The sequence below is a fragment of the Taudactylus pleione genome, unplaced genomic scaffold (assembly GCF_031769625.1).
Source record: "Taudactylus pleione unplaced genomic scaffold, aTauple2 ptg000086l, whole genome shotgun sequence".
NCBI lineage: Eukaryota > Metazoa > Chordata > Amphibia > Anura > Myobatrachidae > Taudactylus > Taudactylus pleione.
Window position 1 is genome coordinate 6,262,103 of NW_028284488.1, and position 7,114 is coordinate 6,269,216.

The window sequence follows — 7,114 nt, forward strand, 5'->3', positions numbered from 1 at the left end:
AATGAGGGAGGTGAATCCTGGAAGTAGGCTCTTCACACCACAAGATGTAGACCCTATGGTAATTGCGCAACGAAACCGGTGTCCGGGACCTCTACATAGTATGAACCACCAAAGGTGAAAAACCCTTATCCTTCAAAAGTCAGGCTGTTAAAGCCAATACTACCTCCACTCTGCTTTCTAATTAGACTACTTGCTTTGCATTCTTCCCTACTCCTAACTACAGCTAGAAACTATAATCATTACATCTGATGTCTGCTTGATAATGGATTTCTGGAGTATTTAAAATTCTAAAATTAAGAAGCTATAAAGTAACACAAGTGAGTGTTCCATCAAACACTTATGTGTTTGGCAAGTAAGGGACAACAGTTTCTGATTTTTTTACTTTTTAATACATCTCAATACTGCTTGTTGCAAGTAGTTATACCGGCCGGTAAATAAGTAGTTATTTTATCTTGTTTAGCATACTTCTATAGAATAATATAAAATAAAATAAACTGACGTTTTACATGGGTATATAATAAAATATCTGGTCTATAAGCGCTGTCCATATCTTTTTGTACTCACTGTAGATACAAAGGTGTCAAAGACTACCCCCAGAAAAAGGAGGCGCTGGCAAGGTATTTCTCAAATTCAGGGTCCAGCCATGATTCTGAAGTACCTGTACATTGCGGTCCAGATGTATCTGTAACTGGGAAGCCCTTCATGAGCAGATCATCTAAATAAGGTATGACCTTCCCTGCGCAGTAGGCTCGCCATAACAGTCAGGATTTTTGTGAAAACGCACGGGGCCATGGCCTAACTGAAAAGTAGGGCCCAGAATTGATAATGAGATGACTGAACTGGAGAGAGTGACGACCTGCCTGAATAGCAACATGAAGATACGCATTCTTGACATCTGGAAAGGCCAAACAATTGTCCTCCATGCCATGGATCACTGATTTAAGAGAGTTCATTTGAAAATTATTTATCAAGACGGGAAGATTCAGAATCAGCCAGAAAGAGCTGTTTAGTTTCCGAACAAGAAATAAGTTGAAGTAAAACCCCAGTTTCCGTTCTAGCACCAGAACAATAAACCCTTCTGAAAGGAGAGAAGTGACAGCCTGTGATAATGCCACCCTTTTCTACGCATCCCGAAGGACGAGCGGCGGCAAAAAAACGCCTTGGTAGTGGACCCGGAGGTAGATGACGTAACCTCTGGAAAGCATCCAGGCGTCCGAGGACAACTCCACCCAACGGTTCCTGAACTGGAGCAAGCGCCCTGCGACCAGACTGGTTGGGGGAAGATCGCCAACCTCTAGGCTCCTCTGTTAGCACCAGAAAGTCTGCCCCTAGAAGCCAAACCCCTGCCAGAGAAAAATAAGCCTCATGGCCGACTGACCTCTATTGTACGCTGTACCTAGAGCGGACCCTGCTGTTTCAGGGCAGCCACAAAAAGAAAAGTGTTTTCCCCCCCCAGCAGCTTGGGCATTAGCTTTCAAGTCGGGACTAAAAAAAAACACCCCCATTTAATGGAAGAGATTCCAATGAACGCTTGGATTCGTTGTCCGCTTCCCAGGCGCGGAGCCAAATTGCCCTCTGAGCAGAGACTGCAGTAGTCAAAACTCTGGAAGCTACCTGAGCACTGTCCTGGCCTCACACACACATTCAGCTGCACCATTTTCCGCCAAGTACAGTAACAAATTCCTGGACAAATCACTTTGAAGCCGCGGCATGAGTTTGTTGGCCCAGGTCACCATGGCACGAACAAACCATGCCGAGGCCATAAAAAGCAAATGACAACCCATGAGCCAATAAAAGTGGACTTAAGACAACCTTCTTAATTCTTATACAGTGGATCCTTAAAGGATCCAGAGTCCTGAACAGACAGAGCAGTGTGCTTAGCTAAACACATTACTGCAGTATTAACATTATGAGGTTTCTCTTGCTTGGTCATATCATCCACCGGTACTTGCGAGTAATGGAGAGCTTCTTATCCTGCGACTTCCAGGCCTCCTCGACGAGATCCGAAAAAGAAGGAAAAGTAACAATCCTCTTACGGCAACGCTTGAATGAACCCGCCGCATCCATATCCAAGCAGTCCAGAGACAGCTGCACTGCCGTAATGAGATCTTCCACACCCGAGGAAGACAACTTGTCCTCACTCTCCGGGAGCACCACATCATCTGGAAGTTCACCCTCCTCCTGCTCTGGATCCGAAACCTCTAATGGACCCCTGGAAGAAACAAGACACTTTTGCCCCGCGTGCAGTTTAGAATCCTCAAAAAAAACATTCTGGATAGAAGGAAACATTATCAAGTCTCGACGCTGTATGCTCCATGGTACAAAGCCAGGGTGGATCAGACACCAGCTGGAGAACCACACCGCCAGGAGCAGGTGACCCGGTTCCCTGTATTGAGGAAACAGGTGCGGCAACCACTCTTACCTTTTCTCCCCTACTGAAGTGCTATAAGTTTTACCAAGTCACTTTTCGCCTTTACTGTTTTCGGTTTGTCAGTCTTAGTCCCCACGTAACCCCACTATTTGCGGTGGATTCAGGCTGAACAAAACCCAACAGACAGTAAAACCCAGATCACTGGAAAACTGCACAATCCCCAGAAATAGAAGGCAATTAGAAATACAGATATTTAGCCTTCCTGGAGAGGCCAACAGCTGCAGAGGAGAGGAGCTGATTGAAACTGCACTTGTCTGTGATCCCAGCCTGCAAAGGCAGATGAGAGCTATAGAATGGCTGCTCCGGCATCCTACACAGCACACAGGGCTGTACAGTACCTGTGGCTGTAGCTATGCAGGGGGTAGACCAGCGCTGACAGGCTTCACCTCCCCCCTCAATGTCACCATCCGCAAGTGTTGCTCCGCCCCCCTCAGAGGGGAAACCACTTGGTATCCCCCTGTAAATAGGCTGCCTGTAGCCAGCACACTTGCTTTGAAGTAGCCGTCCCTCACAAACCCAGCAAGATGGCGCCACCATCAGGGACAGCACTGATGCTTGGCACCCTCTAAAATGGTGAGAACATGCACTGTCCCTGGGTCCAGGCAGTCTCAGATGAGATCGGAATGCGATTGGAGGGGTGCCGCCAGTCAGCGCACCCCTCCCCTGCTGCAGCCGCTGCATTCCTGCTGTGCGTTGCGTTGCTACTAGCAGCACACAGGAACCTAGCTAGAAAGAAAAGTTAAAAAGAAATGACAAATAAACCTTACCTAATACACTGTGTAATAGTGTCCACTAGTACCTGATACCTGGTTTTCGTGTGAATTTTGAGGCGGAGTGGCGATACATCAGCATTGAGATCAAGTGGATATAGGAAGACGTGCTACGTTATGACATAAAACCAACAGTGACCGTTTGCTACAAATTACCAATAGACTGTATTGGGACACAGATGAATATTCAGCCTAAAGTTTTTGCACACCGGTCTGGACATTGGTCATTTATTTCTCAGAACACCCATCGCACAGAATCACTAGGTGGATCACACCAGGACTGTATATAAATCTCTGTTAATATAATAACTCCAAACAACTCACATCACTGAAGTGCCTTACTAGTATACACAATAAAACAATCAATACAAATAATACTAACAACAATAGGACCTCAAAGCGCTTACACAATACCCCTATATTAAAACAAAACTAGTAGCTACAAAGGGTTTGGTCATTCCAGCACCACAGAAGCCACCTTTCAAAACTCTAAATTCAGTAGATCTGAATTTTATAGCCGGGAAGGTTTTCTTTTTGCTGGCCATTTCTTCTGCCAGACGGGCAGTCCTTTCATGTTTTTCCCCTTTACTGGTTTTTCAACGGCAGATTATTGTGTCGTGTTTGTAATGTTCCATGGCTATGTTAGAGGGCTGACTGCAGTATCTCAGACAGTATCTGCCATTTAGAAGTTTAAGATAGCCACTAATTATTTTTTAGACTTTATTATCATGAATATCAGTTGTAACTGATTGTCATCTGCTAGAATAGAAATTAGATGTGCGCTGGTTACATTACCCCATGCAACTGCACTTTTGCTCTGCTGGCCCATGTTTGAATGGATGCACGCAGTGCTCGAAGTGGAAATTTTGAAGTGGGGGTATGGAAATTTTAATTGAACCCCACTCGCCAAGCTTTAGGGATTTTGATAATAAGATTCAGTCTCTGCTTCTATATAAACCCCTGCATCTCTCACTGCGTAGTGCCTTCTCCCACCCTCCTGCATCTCACACTGCCTACTTCCCTCACTCACACCCTGCATCTAACATTGCCTACTTCCAGCTCCCACATCCTGCACCCCACACTATCTGCTTCCCACTCCACTTGCTTTTCTCTCCCACACCCTGCACCCCACACTACCTGCTTCCCACACCCTGCACCTAACATTGCCTACTCCCCACTCCCACACCCTGCACGCCACACTACCTGCTTCCCACTCCTATACCTAACATTGCTTACTCCCCCCACTCCCACACTCCACACTACCTGCTTCCCACTCCTATACCTAACATTGCTTACTCCCCCCACTCCCACACCCTGCACTCCACACTACCTGCTTCCCACTGCTACACCCTGCACCTAACATTGCCTACTCCCCACTCCCACACCCTGCACTCCGCACTACCTGCTTCCCACTCCTATACCTAACATTGCTTACTCCCCCCACTCCCACACTCCACACTACCTGCTTCCCACTGCTACACCCTGCACCTAACATTGCCTACTCCCCACTCCCACACCCTGCACTCCGCACTACCTGCTTCCCACTCCTATACCTAACATTGCTTACTCCCCCCACTCCCACACTCCACACTACCTGCTTCCCACTGCTATACCTAACATTGCCTACTCCCCACTCCCACACGCTGCACGCCACACTACCTGCTTCCCACTGCTATACCTAACATTTCCTACTCCCCACTCCCACATGCTGCACGCCACACTACCTGCTTCCCTCTCCCTCACTACCTGCTTCACTCTCCCACACGCTGCACCTAATACTGCCTTATTCTTTCTCCTCCCCCCTGTACCTTTATTTCCATGTCCGGAGTTGGCAGAGTCCGGCTTCTTCTCCCTGTCCACCAGCTGGCAGTGGGCTCTCGCAGGCGTTGCATCATCAGGCAGGGACACTATTGATTAGCGCTGGGATGGAGCGCCGGGGAAGTTGCGAGGGCGATTTGTACATAGTGCCGGCTGTGAACCAATTACAGCACGGACCGGCAGCCAATCAGAAACAGCCACATGGCTGATTCTGATTGGCTGCTGGTCCGCACGCCGTGATTGGCTAACGGCCACCGCCAATTAATCTCTTTACTTGGCCGCCGGCCTGTGATTGGTTCACAACCGGGGCCGGGGATTGTGTACTGTCGCCGGGCGCCACATCTTTTCTGCTGTCGGCCCGCCGGTACCTGTCACTCGATGCCTGCCCAGCGCTGCTTAATGATGTGTCCCCAGAGGGACACATCTCAACATAATACGGAGGAAGCTTCTCTTTTGTTTCCATGTTTCCATCGCTGCAACAGGGGTTGCTGGCTGAAGTGGCGGTATGGCATACCGCCGTATACCGGCTCACTTCGAGCCCTGGATGCACGTGAATGTGTCTGACTTAAGTCAGGCTCTTTATGACCTGGACCAGCTTCCTGATTGCATAAAGAATTTAAGACCTTTAAATGTCCTGGAACACATTTGTTTTATCTGATATTTCCTGGCCAGCTTTTCAAAGCTCATTTCATGGTACGTTGACTCAGAGCATTGCAGAGATGTTCTTTCCAGGCAGAGGCTGTGGTGCGGGGCCAGTGCTGTGACATCAGATAAGTGCCTGTTGTTGCTATGCAGTGATAGCAGCTGCTCCTATACAATGGTTGATGAATCTGATAATGTAGTACAAGTATCATATTTCTGGAATGTGTTTCTCCACATGCACAAATCTCCCCAATAGTTTTCAGCAGGACCATCAGCATTTTGGTTGTTAAATCTGCAGACAAATAATATCTACAGTATGTGTATCAGTAGGCTCTTAAAATACATTTTAAAATTCATAAAAAGACATGGCGGTTCTGCGCACCAGATCTTCATTTAAAATAAAGGTAATTTCACGGTTTCATCTCAACCAAAGATTGTGTTTCTTGCTCTGGACCCAGACATGGCTCATGGCAGTGGCGATTCTCTTAGATCAGCTACTTTCTGTAAAATGTACAACCTATCTGTGATCTTTGAGTCAAGCGAGGTTTGCCAGCAACAAACCAGTCAGTGGTTAGATGGATTATAGTGACAATCTCGCTAGCATAGGAGCCTCAATAGCCGATTGCCTGGGGGCCTGTCAGTGATTGCCTCTTGGGCTGCATGACACTCTGTAGACCAGTTATGAAAAGCAGCCTACTGTACATTGGTTCATCCATTCACCAAGAAATTCTACAAATGTAATGGTTTTGTAGCCAAAGACATGACTTTTGGGTGTAAATTTTAGTCTGCAGACATAGCTGAGCATACTCTCCATTATCTTTGACTCCCATTGTCTTCCACATTGTTAGAGAAAGTTGGATTTTTGGTACTCACTGTTAAATAGGTTTCTCTTTATCCATTTGGGGGAATGCTGCATTCTCTCCCTCTATTTTCTATTCTTACTCTCTCGTTTGAGTGTTGTTCATGTTCAGTGTGTTATTACCATCTCCTATGGGTTTATTAAAATTGAAGGTACTTTGCACCTTCGGATGCAGAGGGAAGGGGAGACAGAAACAAGCAAGTTTAAGTTTGCACTATTGTCTGCTCCTGGGATGTGATATTTATGCCCCAACTTGCAATATGGTAATGAAAATTACTGTTTGCATGTATTAAGGTTGGTGTCTGGACAGTTTCTAATAAAGCTCTGTCGTGGCGAAGGACTGGAAGCCTACACTATGCAACATATCGTATGATATCAGTGCGACGCAGATCACAATTACCCCGTGGCTAATTCTCGCGTTGGTCGGGATTCAGTTTAGCAGGGATTCCACATGCGGGTGTGCCCGAGACCCCCCGCACGAATCCCCGCTGTAGGACAGTACCTCGCACCTCATATTGGTGCGAGGTAAAATCCGAGTCAAAATGCCTTTTCCCGCCTCACGCGAGAGGCTATAACACACGGTTTCTGCATTTC